The sequence below is a fragment of the Lycium barbarum genome, chromosome 2 (genome assembly GCF_019175385.1).
Source record: "Lycium barbarum isolate Lr01 chromosome 2, ASM1917538v2, whole genome shotgun sequence".
NCBI classification, from domain to species: domain Eukaryota; kingdom Viridiplantae; phylum Streptophyta; class Magnoliopsida; order Solanales; family Solanaceae; genus Lycium; species Lycium barbarum.
The window spans coordinates 93,930,846-93,955,472 of NC_083338.1; the positions used below are offsets into that span (position 1 = coordinate 93,930,846).

General features: G+C 39.6%; 1 long non-coding RNA gene across 1 annotated transcript; it reads left to right on the top strand.

Moving 5' to 3' along the window:
* The first annotated feature begins 20,986 nt into the window (after positions 1-20,986).
* On the top strand, positions 20,987-24,293 carry LOC132620958 (uncharacterized). Its single transcript, XR_009575374.1, has 2 exons — positions 20,987-22,354; positions 24,082-24,293. It is a non-coding gene; the product is annotated as an uncharacterized LOC132620958 (long non-coding RNA).
* The last annotated feature ends 334 nt before the right edge of the window (positions 24,294-24,627 follow it).

A 24,627-nucleotide genomic window follows, 5' to 3' on the forward strand; every position in this document is an offset into this window, starting at 1 on the left:
ACACCCAACTTCGTCCATTCACCTAAAGTTTCAAGTTCATGATCTTAATACCATTTATAACATGTTCATATCACAACACAACTACATTCATGATTCAATTCAAACTATTCCTCAAAATGTCACTATTCATCATTCATAACCCATCTTACCATATTTTCTACAATCCATGTATTTTAATTCTCCAATACCTTAAACATCATGTAATAATCATGAATCTTACCTTAGAAGTTGTAGGAACAGGCTTTAGTTGATAATACTCCACTTTGAGCAAAACCCTAGTTTTTCTCCATTTGGATTTCTTGACTTGGATGACCTTTGATGATGTTCTTACTCTTGATTCACTTTGTTTTATGTTGTTGATGACTTATGATCCTTGAAAACTTGGATAATAAATGTAGAGAGAGGTTTTAGAGAGAAGGTGTGTAATGTGGAAATGAAATAAAACAAGTGTTGGTCCCTTTATTTAATGAATTGCAAAATCTGTGCTGCGGTGAACAGTTACGACCACGTATTCCATTTTACGGTTCGTACCTCGCGGTCGTCTTTAACCTTTTCAAAAACCTGAAACTTTGGCTGCTTGCATGGTGATTTACGACCATGGTTTACGGGTCGTAAATCACTTTACGGTCTGTAAACCAGGTCGTATTTTACCATTTCCTCGACTGGCAGAAAGTTGAAGTCTTGCATGCCAATTTACGACTGCCAGCTTACGGACCGTATACCAATTTACGGTCCGTATTTGCACTTTACGACCACTAGGCAGATTTCAAATCTGCAATTTTTCATATTTCTTAGACTTCTCCTTCTAATCGTCCACATCCATTTGCATGCATTGCTCACCTCATACCTTGCCTTATCTTAGCGAACTTTCTCATCTTACGTCGGATACCTTTGAAATATCACTTAAGGTCATCAAACGTCGTTTCTTGCTCATGGACATCATACACCCATACTTATCACTAGTTCATTCACTTGCGTACCAACGGAAAATTTTTCGAGGTGTAACATCCCAACCTTGATTCTAGCATGAAAACACCTACTAAACCAAGATGAGAGTGTAGTATAATGATAGGAATCTTACCCCCAATGGATATCCTTGAGGAACCCCTTCGAAATATATCTACCCCAAGCTTCCTAGGTCTAAAATGATTTTTTGAGTAAATGAGGTTCCAATTTGGAAACAAGAGATTTAAGACTTCTGATCTCTACGGTCCAGCAGAAACGGTCTGAGGCTCGCAGGTGTGGCCTCGCTTATGTAAGGAAATGGTCCGCAGATGCCGATCCCATTAGACTCCTCAAAATTCCGTAGAAGAGGAGAATGCTCGTAGATGCGTCCCTTCTCTCGCAGATGAGGTTGCACCTGAACCAGGAAAATTCGTTCTTTCGCTCTGCCCAAACCAAAATCGATATTTCCAATCGATGACTCGAAATGCAAATGGATGCCTCGGGAACCTTTCCACCCATTCCCATGTTACACCTCGGAAAAATTTCCCCGTGAACGTACAGTGGATAGGCTAATGAAGGACATAGCGTATACGATGTTTTGATGAGTAAGAAATAGTATTTGATGACCCTAAACGAGATTTCAAAGGCATATAAGGCAAGGGAAGAAAGTTGTTAAGGAAAGCAAATCATATGTTGTGTGTCGGACAAGAATTACGAGCATTAAGTTAATGACGTTCTAATGACGTCTTGGAGACGAGTAATGACGTCCCTTAGATTGGTCCGTATAAGTTGGTCGGGACAGCTTTTATGATTTAATATAAGGGACCCTTCTCATTTCACTTCATTTTCATTTCATTCACACTTCTTCATCTCTCAAGACCTCTAGAAAGCTCCATATATTTCATCCACAAGAATTCAAAGGAAATTGATGATCAACTTCATCAAACCAACAAGAATCAAGAGTAAGAAACTCATTAAAGTCATCTAAGCCAAGAAATCCCAAGAGAAGTGAAATAGGGTTTTGGTGTTAGAAGAGTATTTCCGTTCAAGGCTTAATTCTACACTATCTAAGGTAAGTTTCATGGTATTTTCATGATGTTTGAAGTATTGATAAGTTGAAACACTTGGATTGTAGAGGAGTATAGAAAATGGGTCATAAATGTGTGAATAGTATCATGGTTGAATAGTGGTTGGAAGGAATCATGAAAATGGATATGTGGAGATTGTAAATATGTTATAAATGACATTTAGAACATGGAATAAGTATTATATATGAGAAAACGCGATAATGAGCTATGACCATAATTGTGGAGAAATTGGAAGGAAATGGTGAATTGTGGTAAATGTAGATAAATGATGATTGTTGTGCTATTTTGTGAATGTTGTTGTGGTTATTTGGGAGTTGATATATGATGTGGGAAAAGTAGTATAAACAAAGGAAATGCTGCCCAATTTTTCTTAGAAATAGTAAGCACGTTCTTGTAATTGTTTAGCTAATGTCAATACAAATTCTCTTGAAGGTAGAACGTGGCATTGAAGGAGAACAAGCGAACGATAGATTAGCTAAACGTAAAAGGTATTCGAGGCTAGTCCTTTATTTCTATGGCATGAGTCTAATGGTATGATTCTTCTTTCCTTTTCATGAATTCTCTATATTCCGGAAAGCCAAGAGTCTATGATGTGATGTTCCTATAAAGATAGATGATGTTATGTATTGTATGTACTCACCTTATATACTATTTCCTTCAAGGTGAGGCAGAATACTCGTGAATGCTCCACAATGACTAATTATAGGATCTGAAAATGTGAGAGTTGCAGATTTGCACTTTGGTCTCGTCGATAAAATACGGTCCGTAAAGTGAAATACGGACCGTAAAGTGATTTACGGCCCGTAAACTGCCCTGTCGTCCTTCAATGTCCAAAACTTTGACCTTCTGTCAAATGCCCAAATGGTTAAATACGACTTGAAATACAGACCGTAAACTGGAATACGGACCGTAAACTGAGTTCGTAAATCACCATGTCCTCAGCCTGACTTTCTGGTTCTGTCATCCTTTAATACGCCCATGGAATACGGGCCATATTTTAGAATACGGACTGTAAACTGAGTTTACGACCACCGTTGCACTTTCAACTATTTTCATTCCAAATCTGTTCCGTTTCCTGAAAAACCACGCCACACCAGTCACCCCGATAAAGTATAGTTGTCTTTGAGTCTTCATGCATGTGCTATGATGAGCATAGAATGATAAGCATATTATGATGAGCATATTATAATGATTATATACACCGCGCCTATATGGCCGGGCAGTCACCGCTAAGGCAGGCAGCGTATACACCATGGCCAGAGGGCATGGGCAGACACCACTAGTGGGCGGCATGAGATGATACCCCGGACGCGGGAGGCCTGGACGCAGGCTATGATTATCACACCGATCCGATATGGACGGGAAGCTTATACATTACTACACCGTACCTATATGGGCGGGCATTTTATACATTATGCACATAGGATATGATGATGAGTATGAGTAAGACAGCTTGACTTATTTCCTTTATACTTGACAGTCAGATATAGATGTTCCATATTGATATTTCCCTTTGTATCATTGTCTTATTTCATTGTTTATGCCTCTCATACTCAGTACAATGATCGTACTGACGTCCGTTTTCTTTGGATGCTGTGTTCATGCCCACAGGTAGACAGGGGGGAGAGCTCGACCCAGATACGTAGCTGTCAGCTGATTCGAGAGCACTCCTTTGTTCCGGAGGTGCTTATGATTATTTTTTTGTGTATATTCATGTATATGTATTTCGGGCATGATGGGGTCTTGTCCGTCCTTATGTCTAGTACTCCAGTAGAGGCTCGTAGATACGCAGTGTGGGTTAGATGGTCTCACGAGATGCTATTATGTATATATATTATTTTGATGGCCGAGAGGCATATGTATATAAAAGTATTTATGTTTCCATATGAAATATGATTTTCCTACGATTTGAGTATAAATGTGATAAAAGAGCACTTAATGAGCATGATGAGAAATAGAACGAGCGGTGCTCGGTGGTTAGCCCCGGGTACCCGTCGCGGCCCCTAGATGGGTCGTGACATCCCATAATTCAACTAACATCGAAAAAGGACTACGAGAGGGGGTATGATCAGTAACAAAATGCCTATAACGACCAAATATGCCGTTACATCAGATATCAACGAAACAAACGTTTGTCCTCGAACAGAAAAGACACGAAGGGAAGGTACTTGATTTAGTAAGGAGATGGGGATATCTATTACGCGTATCCGGCTTAGTATTCCTTGTACCCTCTTCATCTTGACGGTGCTTCCATCGTGCCTTCACAGAAATTATCTCCTACATCAACTTACTCCATCCGTGAACTCTCTCTTTCCAATTAGCACTCCAAGGTATTCTATAACTCTACTACGATGCTCATAGCTATACACTGCCCAAATCTACCTGATCAATATATTCATATGAGGAACACAGTTACACCCTTCAACCATAAAATCTTTTTCATCATCGAGAATCATTTCGCTACTTTTCCCCGCATCATCTTACCTCTGATGCCGCTCAGTTCCACATCTTCCTATAATTTAAATCTTTATTCCCTCGAAGGTGATGACCTTTCCTCATCGTACGCATGGAAGCTTGCTTGGATGATAATGAATGGTATTGTCATAGCTGTGAATAACTCCATTCCCTGTGCTGTTTCGAAATAAGGTCTAGCTGGTCGAACACACGCTAAGAATTAAGACGATCAAAGAAGACCTTACAAAGACTTCCATAAAGGAGGATGAGCTACTTGTCAAACCCCGTAATTTATACGTTGAGTTTCGCCGTGAGTTAGCCGACGTGAATTCAGAAATTAAAGTTTTCATCAAGGTTATAAGGGATTTTACATATTCCTTTTGTGGGTATGAGAGTTTAAGTTAAACCTAACAAGTATCAGAAAGATTGGAGGCAGAACGAATTAAAAGAAACTGAGTGTGACAGCAGAGCAGTTCGACGCCTATCTTGACGGACCGTAGATGGTAGACGGCCCATCAGTCCCTACCTTCGAACCACCATTAGAGAGTCATCTCTGATTAGGAAGTTTGAGGCCACCACTCGACGGTCGTCGAGCAGATCGATGGTCCGTCGAGTTGACTGTCGAAGTGGAGGCGGTGGAAAATTTCCCTTTCTTATAAATTAAAGGCCACGACCTTGGGTCATTATTTCATCCAAAAATTAGATTCTTCTAGACCCTTCAAGCTCTCTCAACCATCTCTACTCATTCATAAACATCCCAAGGTAATTCAAGTGAAGATCAAACCTTAAAACCCCAAACTAATTCATAGAAAGTGGTTATTCATGCTTCTACTTCGAGTTGTGGTGAATTTGATCTTCAGGGAAGTTGTGTGTGGCTAACGTTCTTCGAGTATAAGGTATATTTTTCATCTTATTGCTTATGCTAAGTTGATTTGGAGGTTTAGTAAGTCTTAAAGTCAAGAGAATGGTGCTAGAGAAGTCATAAGGTATTAAGTTGAAGTTGATGACTATGGGTTGATTTTTAAAGGGAGTTTTGGATTTATTTAAGTTTAAGTTGAATGTAATCTCTTGAATATGGTATTTTTGATGTTGTTGTTGTTGTTTGGGAGTTGTTTTGAGGTTTAGAGCAAGTAAGTGATATAGGGAAAATGCTGCCCGAATTTCGTTAGCTCATTTATTAGTCTAGTTTGATCTTATAAGAGTTTCAATGGCTTAACCTTAGTATGAATCTTTTTGAATGTAGAATTGCGAGCTCAGGAGAATAGGCGTTAAGTAGTTAAGGAGAGGTATGTTAAGGATGTCCCTTTCTTTCTTATGGCATGATCTTATTGATACAAACCCATACCAAGGATATCCGTAATGTCCCCATTTCCTAGAAATACTATAAGCTTATGGTTCTTGATGTCCTTATGATATTATTGATCTTTGTCTCATGATTATTGATCTTGTCTTACGGTTATTGATCTTATTTGTTGATGTTGATCTCATCTTATGGTTATTGTTCCTTCAAGGTGAGATGTGATGGTGATGATACTTCCATAATGATAATCGGAGGTTTACCGACCTTACGTCACTCCGATAGAGTTATAGTTTTTATTTGGGCTCTCATGCATGCTTATATATATATATATATATGTATGTATTTATTTTCTCTCATCGAGCCGCACTATAGTCGGCCGGGTGCGGTACCTATTGTGCACACCACTATAGTTGGATACGGATAACTCCGAGCCTTGTTATGGCAGGATACGGATGACACCAAGCCTATATGTCTGGTTACGGTATTATGATATATGTATATGTATGGATTTTTTTTTTTTTTAAAAAGGAAAGTATGCATGTTATCCGCCTTAAGCGGCATTCAGATGTACATGCTATCTCTTTTATCTCTGATTACTTTTATGTCTTTATTATGTTGATTATTCATCCCTTGCATACTTAGTACATTATTTGTACTGACGTCCTTTTGTTTGTGGACGCTGCATTCATGCCAGCAGGTAGATAGGGAGACGGACCGGACCCTTAGGCTGCTTCCTCAGTGTTTATACAGGAGCACTTCACTTGTTCCGGAGCTACAGTTTAGTTGGTATACTTTTGTGTATATATGGGCATGGCGAGGTCCTGTCCCGTCCTTATTATGTTATGCACTCCATGTTGAGGCTCGTAGACAGATATGTACAGTTCGAGGTTCTATGACCATCTTGGTCCATACCTTGTTGTATCATTATATTCTTATAGCCTTGACGGGTTGTATACTTGAGATAAGTTTGATGACGCATATACATATAGCTTAGCTTTATGGCCTACTTAGATATGACTATGAGATGTACGTTTTGCGGTGCTCGGTAGGTTAGCTCCGGGTGCCCGTCATGGCTCTCCGGTTGGGTCGTGACAAAAGTAGTATCAGAGCAGTTCGTCCTAGAGCTATATACGAGCTGTGTCTAGTAGAGTTCTTTTTATGGGTGTTACACTTCGCAGTTTGGTATGTTAAGATTCACTAGGCGTTAGTTGTTCAAGTGTGGACGCGGGGTTATTTCTAGAATATGCGAAATTCTATATGCTTATCTTATGATTATAAAGGTTAAGTTCGTGTAATAGGTCAAGGAAAAGTTGGAGAATGAGGTGATCTGGGAGATTAAGTTTTCGGAACCCTGGAGGAAGTTAGATAAGGATTGGTACGATAACTTTAGTTTGACTTGGAGAAAGGATATCTTTTAGTATACTAAGAGAGGATATCTTTTAGTATACTAAGAGTTTTGAAGTGAAACAAAATCCTAAAATGAAGTTCGGGAAATCTAGTTTCTAACGCAACAAACCGTGCATCAATCGGACATCGAAATCACACATTATGCACGTTTTAAGATCGGCTGTCAGGGCAGGGAATTAACCCTGCGCGAACACGCCAGAAAGTGGCTCGAAAGCGCAGGGCAAGACCCTACAACTCAGCGCGAACGCGCCACTTGGCAGCGCGATCGCGCTGAACAAATTTTAAGTCAGTCCAGGCAGAACCTGGACCGTTATATAAAGGGGTTACCCCCTATTTTCCTCATCCAACACCTCAAAAATTCTCCAAAATTCTGGAGAAGTCTCCCTAACTCCTAAAGCCAACTTTTAAGCCTAAATCAGGTATAATTCCCGAATTTCGATCCAGACAGCGTGTAGTTGTGATTACAAAATCGTATAGAGATGCATTGTGGCTTAAGCTCAAGGTGGAGAAGTGAAGATATAGCAATATTATCGGGAGAAAGGTATGAATCTCTTATTATTAATGTTAATCTTGGTTATTTACGGAGATAGAGCTGTTAAATAGTCGTATAATAATTTTGTTGGCAGAAATATGGGATAAGTATCATATGGAATAATTTATGGAGTATTTTGGTATTAATGGTATTGTGGTGGATGTTGGTAGTATTGTTGTTGCTGTTGGTTGTTGAATTGAGATTTCGGGCTAGGCATATAAACATGGGAGATGCTGTCCGATTTTCGGCAAGATATAGAATAGTTTGATTTGAATACTTCGGGAAAGTGTACGATAATGAGTCTAATGTTAGTGTGAATCCTCTTAAATGTAGACTTACGAGCTCGGACGAATAAACGTAGGTAGTTAGAGGCTGAACAGGTATGTTAAGGCTAGTCCCTTTCTTTCTGAAGGCATGATCCTATGTTATGATTCCATATAAATTTCCATAACCTCCTTGTTTCCAAAAGTTAGACGTTCATGACTCTAGAAGCTTATTATAAGGTTAAAGACGGGAATTTTTCTATGATGATTATGATGATGAGGATAATTTCATGTTTAAAAGTCCCAAGCTTATGATTTTAATGTGAACATGCGAATGTTGAGCTATTTCTTGATTTTCTAAATTTTATTCATGATCTCATCTCATGTTATTCATTCCTCTAAGGTGAAAAATAGCGACGATAATTATTCCATAATGTAATCGGAGGTTACCGACCTTACGTCACTCTGATAGAGTCGTAGCTTTTGATTGGGCTCTTATGCATGCTTATGTTATGTATGATTACACCGTGTCTAACGGCACGGGTAGACACCACTACGCTGGGCGTAGTGGGCGGCTATAGATAATGATAATAACATCGTGTCTAAATGGCACGGTCAGACACCACTACACTGGACGTAGTGGGTGGCTATAGATAATGATAATAACACCGTGTCTAAATGGCACGGGCAGACACCACTACGCTGGGCGTAGTAGGCAGCTATAGATAATGATAATAACGCCAGGTCTAAATGGCACAGGCAGACACCACTACGCTGGGCGTAGTGGGCGGCTATAGATAATGATAATAACACCGTGTCTAAATGGCACGGGCAGACACCACTAGTGGGCGGCGTGAGATGATTACCCTGGATGCGGGAGGCCTGGACGTGGGATAATGATGTTATTGATTCAGACAGTTTATGTATGTGTGTGTGATATGTTATAAAGGTAAATGTGAGCATGCATGATTCCGCCTCAAGAGGCAAGCAGTTACAGTTATCCTTTCTTCTTATGCTTTCTATACTTCCTTATTGTGTTATCATATATGCCTTACATACTCAGTACATTATTCGTACTGATGTCATTTCTTTTATGGATGCTGTGTTCATGCCCACAGGTAGACAGGGAGACGGCTCGGACACCTAGGAGCCTTACCAGCAGCTGTACAGGAGCACTCCACTACTCCGGAGTTGCCGCTCATTGGTATATTCTTCTGTGTACGCATTTAGGGCGGGGTCCTGTCCCATTCTTATGATCTTAGTATTCTAGTAAAGGCTCGTAGATACTTATGTGTGGGTAATAGATGTTATGAGACTTCTTTAGCCTATACTTTGTATATCATTTTGTAGCCTTATAGGCCTATGTATGCACACATGTTTTGGGAGATATTTGGAGATTGTTTCATGATAAGTCTGATGTTGAGAATGATGTATGTTCAGGCTGAGTATGATAGACAGCATGATAAGTGGTTCTCGGTAGTCAGCTTCGGGTACCGGTCATGGCCCACTAGTTGGGTCGTGACAATGGGTGTGCAGTGCACCACACTTATAGAGCCATGTTATAAGGATTCCCTTTTCCTGACTGTGTGTTATTATTTCAGCGATGCTTGTGATGAGGAAAGCTTCAGTGGCCTAGAAGGGAAAGACAGTGGCAGGTAGGAGAACTGGACGGGTACCACCGATAGAGGTTGAGGAGGGGGAGTCCCAGAATGAGGTTCCACCTCGGTCCGCCCATACACCGCTTAATCTAGAGGAGTATAGAGGAGATCTAGCCCCAGCTCTAGCTCCAACACTTCTAGTTCATCTACCTGATACCTTGGGTCAGGAGATGCGATAGGATATTCAGTTGTTGACCCAGTTAGTAGCTGCTCAGGCCCAGCATCAGGGTACCGGTCATGGTGACAGTGCTGTTAGTGCCAGGGTACGATATTTTATTAATTTAGACCCTCCAGAGTTCTTTGGGTCGAAACCAGATAAGGACCCACAGAACTTTATAGATGGAATGTTGAGGACGTTGCGGGTGATGCATGCTTCAGACACTGAATCAGTGGAGTTGGCTTCCTATAGATTGCGAGATGTTGCTGTTCATTGGTATGAGACTTGGGTATCTTCTAGAGGGATTAATGCACCTCCATCCGTGTGGCAGGAGTTTGTAGATGCCTTCCTTTGACATTATTTGCAGGCCAGAGATTTGACCGACCTATTTATTCAGGACCAGATTAGAGTTCCAGAGCCTCAGGTTCTTAGTATAGAGGTGATTCAATTCAGATGAGGCCACCTTTACCACGATGTACTCGGTGTGGTAAATTACATATTGGACAGTGTGGCCTAGGTTCAGATGCTTGCTATGCTTGTGGCCAACCATGCTATATTATGCTTAAGTGTCCATCGACAACTGATAGAGGTATAGTTTAGTCCACAGGATTGGCAGCTGGATCGTCATCATCGGTACACCCTCCGAGGCAAGGATCTCAGACATCAACAGGCTGCAGTAGAGGCAAAAGGGGACCGTCCAGCTCGAACAGTCCTTAGAACCGCATTTATGCACTGGTGGGTCGACAGGATCTTGAGTCGTCGCCTGATGTAGCTACAGGTATATTATCAGTATCTTCTCATGATATATATGAGTTGATTGATCCAGGTTCTACATTGTTGTATTTTAATCCTTTTGTTGTATGTCAGTTTGGGGTGAAACCCGAGTCGATTAAACCTTTTGATGTGTCTACACCCGTTGGTGATCCAGTGATAGCTGGACGGGTATATAGAAATTGTGTGGTTATAGTTTGTGATCGACATACGATGACATATTTTATTGAGTTATATATGGTAGACTTTGATGTCATTATGTGTATGGATTGGTTAGACTCTTGTTATGCTAATGTTGATTGTAGAACGAAGATGGTTTAATTTCAGTTTCCAGGAGAGTTAGTTCTAGAGTGGAAGGGTAATATAGCATCGCCGAAAGGTAGGTTTATTTTCTATCTCAAGGAAAGAAAGATAATTGCTAAGGGTTGTATTTATCATCTAGTCCGGGATCAGGATACAGAAGCGAAGCCATCGACTCTTCAATCTATTTCAGTAGTTAATGAATTTCCAGATGTATTCCCGGACGAGCTTCCAGGTTTTCCACCAGAGCAGGAGATTGATTTTTCCATCGACGTATTACCAGATACTCAACCAATATCTATTTCTCCTTATAGAATGACACCTGATGAATTGAGGGAATTGAAAGGAGAAACTAAAGGATTTACTTGAAAAAGGCTTTATCTGGCCTAGTTCGTTGCCATTGGGAGCACCTGTATTGTTTGTAAGAAAAAAGGATGGCTCGCTACGGATGTGTATCGACTACAGGTAGCTGAATAAGGTAACGATAAAGAACAAGTGTCCGTTTCCAAGAATTGGCGATTTATTTGATCAATTGCAGGGTGCTAAATGGTTTTCGAAGATAGATTTGAGATCAGGGTATCACCAGGTGAGGGTTAGAGAGAAAGACATTCCGAAGATAACTTTCAGAACCCGATACGGTCACTTTGAGTTTCGTGTAATGTCGTTTGGGTTGACCACCGACGGTATTCATGGACTTAATGAACAGTGTATTCTGGCATTTCTTAGATCTGTTCATGATTGTATTTATTGATGATACTCTAGTATACTCCCGATCATAAGCAGAGCATGTGGATCATTTACGTGTTGTCCTTAAAGTTCTTCAGGTCCGGAATCTGTATGCAAAGTTCTCTAAATGTGAGTTCTGATTGAATTTTATGACTTTTCCGGGGCACATTATTTCAGCTGATGGTATTCGGGCGGATACACACAAGATTGAAGCTGTGAAGACCTGGCCAAGACCCACAACACCCAAAGAGGTTCGTAGTTTTCTGGGGTTGGCAGGTTATTATAGGAGATTTGTAGAATGTTTTTCTTCTATTTCTGCAGCACTGACGAAGCTGACTTAGAAATCAACTAAATTCCAGTGGACTGATGCTTGTGAGCGTAGTTTTCAGGAGTTGAAGAATAGATTGACTTCGGCTCCAGTTTTGACACTTCTAGAAGGATCGGAGGGCTATGCTATCTGTTGTCATGCTTCAGGCGTTGGGCTAGGCTGTGTATTGATGCAGTACAGTAAAGTTATTGCTTACGCTTCAAGGCGGTTAAGGAAGCATGAGAAGAACTTCCAACACATGATCTAGGGTTAGCCGCGGTGATTCATGCATTAAAGATGTGGTGGCATTACTTGTATGGTGTTTATGTGGATATTTATACAGACCATAAGAGTTTCCAGTATATTTTCAAGCAGAAGGAGTTGAATTTGCGGCAAAGGTGATGGTTAGAGTTATTAAAAGATTATGATGTTTGCATTTTGTATCACCCTAGGAAGGCGAATGTAGTAGCCGATGCTCTTAGCCGCAAATCCATGGGTAACTTGTCGTGTGTTCAGCTAGAGAAAAGGGAGTTAGTTCATAAGCTTCAATAATTATCAAGCCTAGGAGTTCGATTATTGGACTCGAGTGATACAGCGATTGCTATTTATGATGCGACAGTTCCATCTTTAGTAGCTTAGGTGAAGGAGCGCCAGTACGAGGATCCCATGTTAGTTCATTACAGAGATACATTTCCTCAGAATAAAAAGTCATTCGAGATTTTTGCAGATAGAGTTCTCAGATATCGAGATAGACTTTGTGTTCCTGATGTTGCAGAATTACATCGTCAGATTATGAGGGAGACTTATTGCTCTCGTTATTCTATTCATCTGGGGACGACGAAGATGTATCATGATATTAAGGAAGTCTATTAGTGGGATTGAACATCAGATGCCCGGTGGATTATTGCAGGTTATCATGATTCCAACATGGAAATAAGAAGTAGTTAATATGGATTTCATTACAGGCTTTCCCTGTTCTCAGCGTAAGTTTGATTCCATATGGGTGATTGTTGATAGACTTATTAAATCAGTCCATTTTCTGCCAATCAGGACTACTTACTCAACCGAGGATTATGCGAATATTAAGGAGATAGTCCAACTTTATGGTGTTATGGTATCTATCATCTCCGATAGGGGTGCTCAGTTTACAACTAATTTCTGGAGGTCTTTCCGAAAGGGTTTGGGTACTCAGGTGAATCTTAGCACAAAATTCACCCCCAGATAGATGGGCAGGCTGAGCGTACTATTCAGACCCTTAAGGATATACTACGGGCATGTGTGCTAGACTTCAGAGGTAACTGGGATGATCATTTGCCGGTTATTGAGTCCGCGTATAATAATAGCTATCATTCCAGTATCTAGATGGCCCCGTATGAGGCTTTATATGAGAAACAGTGTAGGTCACCTATCAGATGGTTCGAAGTGGGGGAGACTAAGTTAGTAGGGACAGATTTGATTGAGCAAGCAGTGGAAAAGGTCAAGCTTATTCAAGATCGACTATTGGCAGCCCAGAGTCATCGAAAGTCTTATGCAGATAATCGCCGATGAGACTTAGAGTTCCAGGTTGATGATTGGGTATTCCTGAAGGTGTCACCTATGAAGGGCATTATGAGATTCGGCAAAAAGGGTAAGTGTTACATCTCAGAGATTTCAGATTGTTGCATTGTGAGTAGACTAACGCGAGCTGATGGTGAACATGAAGTCTTATGAGATTAAGGAGAGTATATTATAACTTTAAGCGCGTACCATAAGATTTTTAAGTCATATGAATCGGTGAAACTAAGTTCGTCGAAGGAATCAAAATAAGTCATGTTTGGGAGGGTTTAGCAACAATTGAGTTAAAATTTGTTTAGTAATGTCTTGCGGAGGGATCTATAAGGCCTCTCATATGGTTAATGAAGTGTTATACAAGTGGCAATAAGGTTCACTAAGGATTGGGGGTTGAACGAATCGACGAGAATAAGTTTCGGAGAAAAGTGGATTATACTGTCGGATATACGGACCGTATAATTTCTATGGTATGTGTAATTGGTTGACCTCCTCTGTAAAACAATTCCAAAAAAGGGTGAACCTCTGATGGGATTGTACGGTCCATTTATACGGACCGTATAATTTGTATGGACCATATAATTGGCCGTAGATCTGGGTCGGCCCAGATTTCTTTTTTATTATATATGACCGACCCTTGTTTATTTATTTCATCTCCCATATTTCCCAAACTCTTGAAAGCTCTAGAACCCTCTCCTAAGTAAACCCAACCAAACCCAAGAGAAATCAAAGATCAAATAGCAAGAATCAAGGGATTCAAGTGTTGAAATACTCACTAGGGTTTGTAGGATCCAAGAATTTCTTTGGTGTTGACGTAGGGGTTTCATTCAAGTTGGTAACTTGATCCAAAGCTCATTTTTTTATGATAAAAGGTTAGTTTTCATGTCTATTTCATGTTATTAAGTATGCTTGGTTGTTGAGCAACTTGAGTGAGGGGAGAAAGTGGAAGATGAAGTTCAAATATAGATTTAATGATATTTTGAGTAGTAAATTAACTTGAGTTATCATTGTTAGAATGCTATGAGTATAATCTTGTTGTGAAGGGTAATAATGATGACAAGGAAGTGTTGCATACAAGTGTACAAAGGGTTGATGTGAAGTTGTTGATATAAATTGATTGTGAGAATGAATTTTGAGACTTAATGGAATATAACTACTTGATTATGATATTGTGGATGTTGTTATGGTTGTTTGGAAGTTGTTTTGTAATATGGTGGAAGTTGATGAAATAGGGGAAATGCTGCCCAATTTTCGCTAGCTCATGAATTATACTAGTTTGAACTTAAGAGTGTCTTTAAGACCTAACCTTGGTATGAATCCTATTAAATGTAAGGCTAACCCTTCTTTCTTAAAGCATGATTCCATTGTTGTATACACATATGTGAAATCCATAATGTCTTCCATGACGCTTCTATTTCTAAAAAATGCTAAAGCTCATAAGTGTTGGTACTCTCATGATATCGTTGTTCTCATCCTACGATAGTTGACCCTCTAAAGATGAAATATATTAATGATTATGATGATGACGATGCTTATGTACTCCTATGTGTATACGTATGTATATATGTATGGCCATTACGTAACACCGAGCTAGTATGTCCGTGTATGACATTCTCTGCGCGCACACCACTACAGTTGGGTACGGATAACACCGAGCCTTGCTATGGCCGGGTATGTATGACACCAAACCTACATGGTCGGGTATGGTACTACTATATATGTATGCATATGTATGGAAGGTTTCCATTAGAAAAGGGATAAGTAAATATGATGAACGTCTCAAGAGGTATATATGGCTCTCCTATTTCATGGCTCTTCTATCTCATGTTATCTTTCATGCTATAATTATGTTACTGCTTATGCCTTACATACTCAGTACATTATTCGTACTGACGTCCTTTTGTTTGTGGACGCGGCGTCATGCCCGCAGGTGGACAGGGAGATAGACTTGATCCTTAGGCTGCTTATCCAGAGACTGCTTAGAGGAGCTCCATTTGATTCGGAGTTGCAGCTGTTGGTACTATTCGTTTGTGTACATATATAGGCATGGCGAAGCCCTATCCCGTCTTTATGATGTTACATACTCTTTCTAGAGGCTCGTAGACAGTTGTGCATAGTTAGATGTCTCTTAGTCTTGTCGGCTCATATTTTGTATATCATTTTGATAGCCTTGATGGCTTGCACATATATATGGGCATAGTTGTTGATGTTGTTATAAAAGTGCCATAGCCCGATAGAAAGTGTATTACTGATGCATAGAAATTATTAGTAGTCCATGTGGCTCACCTAGATATGATTGTGGAAGTATGACGAGAGGTGCCCGGAGGGTTAGCTCCGGGTGCTCGTCATGACCCTCCGGTTGGGTCGTGACAGTAAGCTTAGTCCTCGATATATTGGACCTTACAGGATTGTTTGTAGAGTAGGCTAGGTGGCCTATGAATTAGAATTACCTTCAAAGCTCAAATCATTCCATCCAATCTTCCATGTATCGATGCTTTGTAAATGTATTGGAGATCCTTTCAGAATTGAAATTTTTGATGACATTCAGGTTACTGAACAACTATCATATGAAGAGGTTCCTATTGCTAGTCTAGATAGAAAAGCTCGAAGATTGAGGACTAAGGATGTAGCTTCAGTGAAAGTCCTTTGGAGGAACAGGAATATCGAGGAGATGACTTGGGAAGCTGAAGAAGATATGAGATTCAAGTATCCGCATTTATTTCCACTCCTAGAGGATGTCCAGACAGAGGCACCATTGTGTTTAGGTGCGTAATATTTCATTTCTTATGATATTTGGTCGTGTGAGGCCATTATTTGTTATTGTTTATTGTGGCCCTGTGTGGCTTGTATATTTTAGGTTGTTGTGACAGGTTTGTAGTGGTATAGTTATTGGGGAAACTCTACCGATTTTTTTATAAGATCTCTAGGAGTTTAACATTCGAGGACGAATGTTCCTAAGGGGGTAAGATGTTATACTCCGTACTTTATATGTTGGGTTTCGCCATGAGTTAGCCGACGTGGATTCAGAAAGTGAATTTCGTCAACGTCATATGTTACATCCCGTGTTTCATGCATTGGAAAGCGTGCGAGTTAAATAACACTAGTAATGGAAATAAGGTTATCCCTTAAGCTTATAGGTGGTTAGAGTGATTTCGGATGTATCATAAAGATTAGAAGTTAAACAAATCAAAGAAAATAAGTTTCGTCAAGGTTCGAAATTTATTTGAATGAAATACGGTCCAAGCTATAGTATCCCGTATTTTTGGACTGGGAAATTGAATAGTCTAACATGAGAAAATTTACCCGAGCCCGGAGAATTTGATCATATCCAAGGATGAAAATTAAGAGCTCGGTATACAAAAAGAATGAAGTCCCGAAATGATTTAAGATGAAACAAAAATGTGACGGCAATGATTGAAAATAATATTTTATGTGTGGCAAATAAGGCTATGGACTATTGCTATATCACATGATTATGATAATGAGTATATGAACTGTGTTAAAAGTGGTTCATCTTTAAGTAAATTGAGATCAAGAAATTAGTTATGTGTGTAATCGATTAAATGAGGATTTGTAGTGGAAAATAAATATTAAATTAAGATCAATGGATAAGTTAGGTGGACCAACCCATGTGGGTGACGTGTGGCAACAAGAGGCAGCATATAAATCTTGCAAATAGAATTGTGATGACAAAGCTTAAGATGAGCTTATAGTATTACACGTGTGAACATAAAAGCCACCTTAAGAATCCTTTGATTAATTTCATGAATTGTGGTCCCTGGGATATAAAACAGCAACGTGTTTGTTGAATAGAATCTCATAGTTGTATATCTCTTATCTTCATAATTGAACATCCCATCCAAGCAATGAATACCTTGTAATGAAAAGGGAGGGCAAACAACAAGTAGTACGTATTGCAATGGAATATCTCCATTGGTGGACGATTAATGTGACGTGCAATTCTTATCAGCAATGTGATTGCCTTTTACGAGAGAAAAGTGTAAATTTTCTCAATAACAACAAACGAGTTTTTGCTCTCTGCTTTGATCTTGTTGTTCAATTTTGTCGTGTTGTTGAATCCGAGCTTTCTTCGTAATGAAGTAAGGTGGAAGAAGATTAAATCTTGGCATATAAGGTAAGAAATCCTCTCTCCTAGATGTATTTGATTTATCCAAGTCATATCTACATTGCTAGATGAAAGAAATACGAAAATTATATTGGAGATCGGATAAATTGGTGTTGTAGTTCGGTGGACAATTTTGAGAGGTTGTCCTTATGAAATTATATGACTGAAAATTAATTGAATAACCTGGAGGTGTTGTTGTTATTGATAATATTGTTGAGAAATTTCGGAATGAAAATGGGGTTTAAAACTATTGTTTAATTGACAAGCCGAGCTTGCCGCTCGTCGCATTATTGTTTGAATTATTGAAACTATTTTATATTGTTGAGGGCTAGATCGATGGATTAATTGTTGGTGTTGTTGATATGGTTATTAGTATTGTTGTTGATGATTTGGCTAAGTTGAATTCTCGGGGTTTGTTGAATTTCTAAAGGAAATGCTGTCCAAATTTCTATAAATTATGTGCTAGCTTAGGGTTGGATTCATAAGTACCTATAGCTAATGTTTGGTATCTACTGACGTTGTTGTAGCTCTTGGGAAGCCTGAGACTTAAGTTTGGTTTAGCTTAAGAAGCGGACAAGGTATGTAAGGCAAACCATTCTTCCTTTGGCATGATTCTTGTGCTATTCATTCTATATGTACTCCATATGATTCCATTCTTAGACGAGTAAGGTCTAAATGTTTCTTGTGATGGCTTATTGATATTGTACTCCTATTCTGTTCCGAAGGGAACACCCATAAGGTGCCAAGTTGAGTTGTTTATATGGTTTTACTAATGATTTCGAGGAGATGAGTTTTATACTAAAGGAAACATAAAGGTTGATTTTCAAAATCACTCCGAAGGGAGTGCGAGATTTTACCACTTCATTTCATTTACCATTTATATTTACATTCTATAGTATCATCCCTTTGTATTGATATGATCATTTTTTTTTGATAGGGAAATAAGATGAAATTGAGTAGAAAATAAGTAGTAAGAATTTCATAACAATTCTACCCTCAAACCTGGAAGTATGTCCTCCTAAGTCTAGTGAGATACAAATTTGATAACTTCTTATGAAAGACTAAGGCTAATAACTGGATTGTGATGACTTGATTAGTGACTTATGATATGAATTGAAATTGATATTTGTGTATTGAGTTTGAGTTGATATTAAGCCGGAAGCGGCTGCCCGAAGGGGCCATCATTATTAAGCTGGAAGCGGCTGCTCGAAGGGGCCATCATTATTATGCTGGAAGCGGCCGTCTGAAGGGACTATTGTGATACTAGCCGGAAGCGGCTCTCCGAAGGGACCACTCTGGTAACATGTCGGAAGCGGCATGTATGTTAGATTGCATTATTTACTTAAAGATTGTTTTGAGACTTCGTGTGCACATTTATGTTTCTTCCAGCGAAGGCTGCAGGTATTGAGTTAGATTGTGATTTCTTCTCTCCTAAATCAAATTATGATTATGATTTGTTACCACCTTACATACTCAGTACATTGTCCGTACTGACGTCCTTTTGCCTGGGGACGCTGCGTTCATGCCCGCAGCCCCAGATTGTTTGGCAGGTTAAGTGCATAGCTAGAATGCTTGGACGTCAGCTGGGATTGGCAAGTTCCACCTCATTCTGGAGCTGTGCTGAGTCATGTATAGATATGTATAATTATGGGAATGTCAGGGCCCTGTCCTGACTCATAATGTTCAGTTCACTTCTTAGAGACTTCTGCAGCAGTGTCTTGTGGTATGTTTGTCGAGATGTCGACAAAGTGATGTCAGTTGAGTCATTTGTGGATTTTAAAAGAGTATGTATTTTAGATGATTTCAATTGGTTTAAAGTACTTATTTGATTGAAAGTTTTCATAATCGTTATAAAGAAAATGATTTCTATTTGGAAAAGTTTCATCTTTTTAAAAGTTTTTGAAATGACACGTTTTGATAGAGCGAATGTCTAAGGGTTCGCTCGACTCTGGTGAGAGTCGGGTGCCCGTCATGCCATACCATTGTTAGGGTGTGACATCATAAGGGATTTCACATGTTCATTCTATGGGTATGAGAGTTTAAGTTACGTCTAACAAGTAACAGAAAGAGTTTAAGTTACGTCGAACACACGCTAAGAATTAAGACGATCAAAGAAGACCTTACAAAGACTTCCATAAAGGAGGATGAGCTACTTGTCAAACCCCGTAATTTATACGTTGAGTTTCGCCGTGAGTTAGCCGACGTGAATTCAGAAATTAAAGTTTTCATCAAGGTTATAAGGGATTTTACATATTCCTTTTGTGGGTATGAGAGTTTAAGTTAAACCTAACAAGTATCAGAAAGATTGGAGGCAGAACGAATTAAAAGAAACTGAGTGTGACAGCAGGGCAGTTTGACGCCTATCTTGACGGACCGTAGATGGTCGATGGCCCGTCAATCCCCACCTTTGAACCACCATTAGAGAGTCATCTCTGATCAGGCACTTTGACGCCGCCACTCGACGGTCGTCGGGCAGATCAACGGTCCGTCGAGTTAATCGTCGAAGTGGAGGCGGTGGAAAATTTCCCTTTCTTATAAATTAAAGGCCACGACCTTGGGTAATTATTTCACCCAAAAATCAGATTCTTCTGGGCCCTCCAAGCTCTCTCAACTATCTCTACTCATTCATAAACATCCCATGGTAATTCAAGTGAAGATCAAACCTTAAAACCCTAAACTAATTCATAGAAAATGGTTATTCATGCTTCTACTTCGAGTTGTGGTGGATTTGATCTTGAGGGAAGTTGTGTGTGGCTAAAGTTCTTCAAGTATAAGGTATGTTTTTCATCTTATTGCTTATGTTGACTTGATTTGGAGGTTTAGTAAGTCTTAAAGTCAAGAGAATGGTGGTAGAGAAGTCATGAGGTATTAAGTTGAAGTTGATGACTAGGGGTTGATTTTTAAAGGGAGTTTGGATTTATTTAAGTTTAAGTTGAATGTAATCTCTTGACTATGGTATTGTTGATGTTGTTGTTATTGTTTGGGTGTTGTTTTGAGGTTTGGAGAAAGTAAAGTGATATAGGGGAAATGCTGTCCGAATTTCATTAGCTCATGTATTAGTCTAGTTTGACCTTATAAGAGTTTCAATGGCTTAACCATAATATGAATCTTTTTAAATGTAGAATTGTGAGCTCGGGAGAATATGCGTTAAGTAGTTAAGGAGACGACAAGGTATGTTAAGGCTATCCCTTTCTTTCTTATGGCATGATCTTATTGATACAAACCCACATCAAGGATATCCATAATGTCCCCATTTCCTAGAAATACTAGAAGCTTATGGTTCTTGATGTCCTTATGATATTATTGATCTTTGTCTCATGATTATTGATCTTGTCTTACGGTTATTGATCTTATTTGTTGATGTTGATCTCATCTTATGGCTATTGTTCCTTCAAGGTGAGATATGATGATGATGATAGTTCCATAATGATAGTCGGAGGTTTATGGACCTTATTCTCACACCTAGCCACGCTATAGTCGGCCGGGTACGGTACCTATTGTGCATACTACTACAGTTGGGTACGGATAACACCGAGCCTTGTTATGGCTGGGTACGGATGACACCGAGCCTATATGGCTAGGTACGGTATTATGATATATGTATATGTATGGAATTTTTTTTTAAAAAAAGGAAAGCATGCATGTTATCCGCCTTAAGAGACATTCAGATGTATAGGTTATCTCTCTTATCTCTGGTTACTTTCATATCTTTATTATGTTGATTATTCATTCCTTACATACTCAGTATATTATTAATACTGACGTTATTTTGTTTGTGGATGCTGCATTCATGCTCGCAGGTAGACAGGGAGACGGATCAAAACCTTAGGCTTTTTCCTAGTGTTTGTACAGGAGCACTCCACTTGTTCTGGAGTTGCATTTCAGTTGGTACGATTCTTTTGTTTATATATGGGCTTAGTAGGGTCCTATGCCGTCCTTATTATGTTATGCACTCCATTTAGAGGCTCGTAGATAGATATGTACAATTAGAGGTTCTATGACCATCTTGATCCATACCTTGTTGTATCATTATATTCTGATAGCCTTGACGGCTTATGTACTTGAGATCAGTTTGATGACGCATATATACATATAGCTTTTGGGCTTGCGTCCCTTACAGATTATGATATTTACGAGTTAGCTTATGGCCCATTCAGATATGACTATGAGATGCACGTTTTGCGATGCTCGGTAGGTTAGCTCCGGGTGCCCGTCATGACCCTCTGGTTGGGTCATGACACTGCTATTCTATGCCTAACAGTAGCTAAATAGAATTTTCTGAAAACTCAAGCAGTGAGCGCATCTACGGAAACGCTCCGCAGGTTTGAAGGCGCAGGTGCGGGCAAATTGTCCGCAGAGGTGGACTTCGTGGAAGAACGAACCATGCAGGTGCGAATTAGTATCCGCAGATGCAGTTACCTAGAGACGGCTAAGCTCCGCAGGTGCAGGCTATTTTAGAAGAAGGAAACCCACAAAAGAGGTCATAACCTCAAAGATGTGAGTCCGCTGAAATGTAAAAAATCCCGTAGAAGCGGTACTTGGACAGTTTCAAAAATGGGTAATAGAAATGGTTTCCCCCACCTTTGAAACCCCCACATTTCTCTCAACCGGCCCCCAACTCCTCCACTCTCAAAATCCCAACACACTCACCCCCTTCATTTCTCACCACACTCATTACAAAGAAAAGAACCAAAAACTTCGGAGGAGTCATCAGATTTACGAAGGGAAGGCCCACCTCTCAACTTTATCCTTTTCCATTTTTCTTCAACAAGGTATGCTTTCTTGTAATCTCTTTAATTTAGATGAAATTTGAGGGTATTTATCGTTGTTACCTCTGTTATAACGTTGATATGGGTTCAAATTTTGGTAGAAAATTTCGAAGGTTTCGGTTTTTGTGTCTTGCATGTGGGTTTGTGGGCTTTCAAAATTTTGGGTGTCGTTTATAATGAAAATGCAATCCATCAAGTCTATGAGTTATGCGTGATAGTATAGAGGGGAAATTAGGGGTGTAGGATGAGAATTTCCTTGTCAAAAATTGGGATTGGATCGAGAAACTTCAGCAGTTTTTGGGTTCTTGGGACTGGTGATGTACTCCGCACTTACGAGAAAAGTTCGGCAAGTGCGGTCCTCATCTACGCGAGTATTTGCGTAGGTGCAGCGACATGTTGGGTTGGGTACTTCCGCAGATGCGAAATTTTTTCCGTCGATGTGGCCTCGCATCTGTGGTACTACTTCCGTAGATGCGACACTTGGACAAATTTTGGCAAGCCAGTGACCTTGCAACTGGTCTGTGCTGGGCTTATTTTACTTGTTTCTTTGGTTTATTTGCTGAGTTCTAAAAGGCTAAACTTGATTCTATTGCTGGACTGACTTGGATTTTGTTAATTTAGCTTGGAGTGGTAAAAATGGACCCGAATGTGGATGAAAATGCGCCACAAGGTCAGGAAGTTGCTGAAGGGGTTGCAGAGGGCAATAAAGCTTGTTTTTTTTTTTACTAGAAAATACCCTAGCACGAGGTGTTCAGCTTTTTACGGCACGACGTGTCAAAGAATTTTTTAAAATGCAAGTCTCTAAAAATTCCTCCTTACATAGGTGTTCTGCGACTTATGATACGAGGTGTCAGGATAAATATTGACATGTATAATATTTTAACGTGGAATAATAAAAAAAAGAAATCAAGAAAGTGAGTTGGCTCCAAAATGATACGAATTGTGAGAAGAAGGAATATGAATATGATATGAATTATGTTGTGTAGCTTCACGACACTTAACCTCTAACCTTCACGACCAAGCAATCATCCCTGTATTGATATCTCATTTATCATCGCGAAAAGAAGGAGTATGAAAATGCTATCAATTGTGATGTGTACTTCATGGCAAGTAACTGATGAGATTTGATATGTTTTACTGTTAACGTTGATGTCTTAGATGACATGCATTCTTATTACATATGATGATTTGATATGAACTGTGATTGGAAATGATGATAAGTGAGAGAGTGTGGCCTCCGAGGTCTTTGCTGGAGAGCGTAAAAAAGAGATGAGTCCGTGATTCGAGGTTGTTATTGGAGTGAAAATGTGTTCTCGTGATTTCGAGGTCATTTATCGGAGCGAGAGAGTGCTCGTGCCCGAGGTCATTTGCCGGGACGAGGGGTACATGGACTACGCGGGTCCCCCATTAGTCATGACTATGAGGCATTGCCCTTAGCATGTGTGTACGGATTGGAAAGTTGGCCAGTCATTGCATACACATTCACTCATTTATCTTGACTTTGTACATGGCATCTTATACATTTGACTGATCTTATACATTGACTGATATTGTACATTTGAATGATCTTATACTTGAGACTGTACATTGATTGTACTTGATTGGTTATCTGCCTACTTGTTAGTTTGTTTCCTTTATATATGTAAACTAATCATTGTTGGCCTATGATACTTACGAGTATGTGTGTTTGTACTCATACTATTCTTGTTGCACTTTTTCCTTGAGTGCAGAGTTTGTCGCTAGTTCTACCTCTCAGCCTCGCGAATGATCTCGAGGCCTACTTACAAGAGTTTCCAGGGTGAGCTACTAGATGGATCTGCAGCCCAGAGACTCCTCCTTGTACTTATCTTTCCTTTTGCTTTTGAGACAGTTATTATCATGTATTTATGAGACTACCTCTAGTATTCAGACATTGTACTAGTGATAGTGGCTCTTGTACTCATTTCAGACTAGATCCTTGGATTGTAGTATTTCTTACTACCACACTTACTTATTTTTATATCTACTGAGACTTAGTTATTTCATTTTTACTTCCCCATTTGATTTAATGGGGAGAGGTTCACCCACTAGGGGGGTTAGTGTGGGTGCTCACACGATTCATGAGTTGGGTCGTGACATAGAGAGGACACCTAGCTGCAATTACTGAAACCTTAATGGGCCCTCCCATTATGGGCCTCATTAAGTTAAGCTTACACTCACTACCTCACTAGACCCACCAAGCACATAAATTGGATGGCCCAATACCAATTATCACACTATAATGGGGCACACGTTTA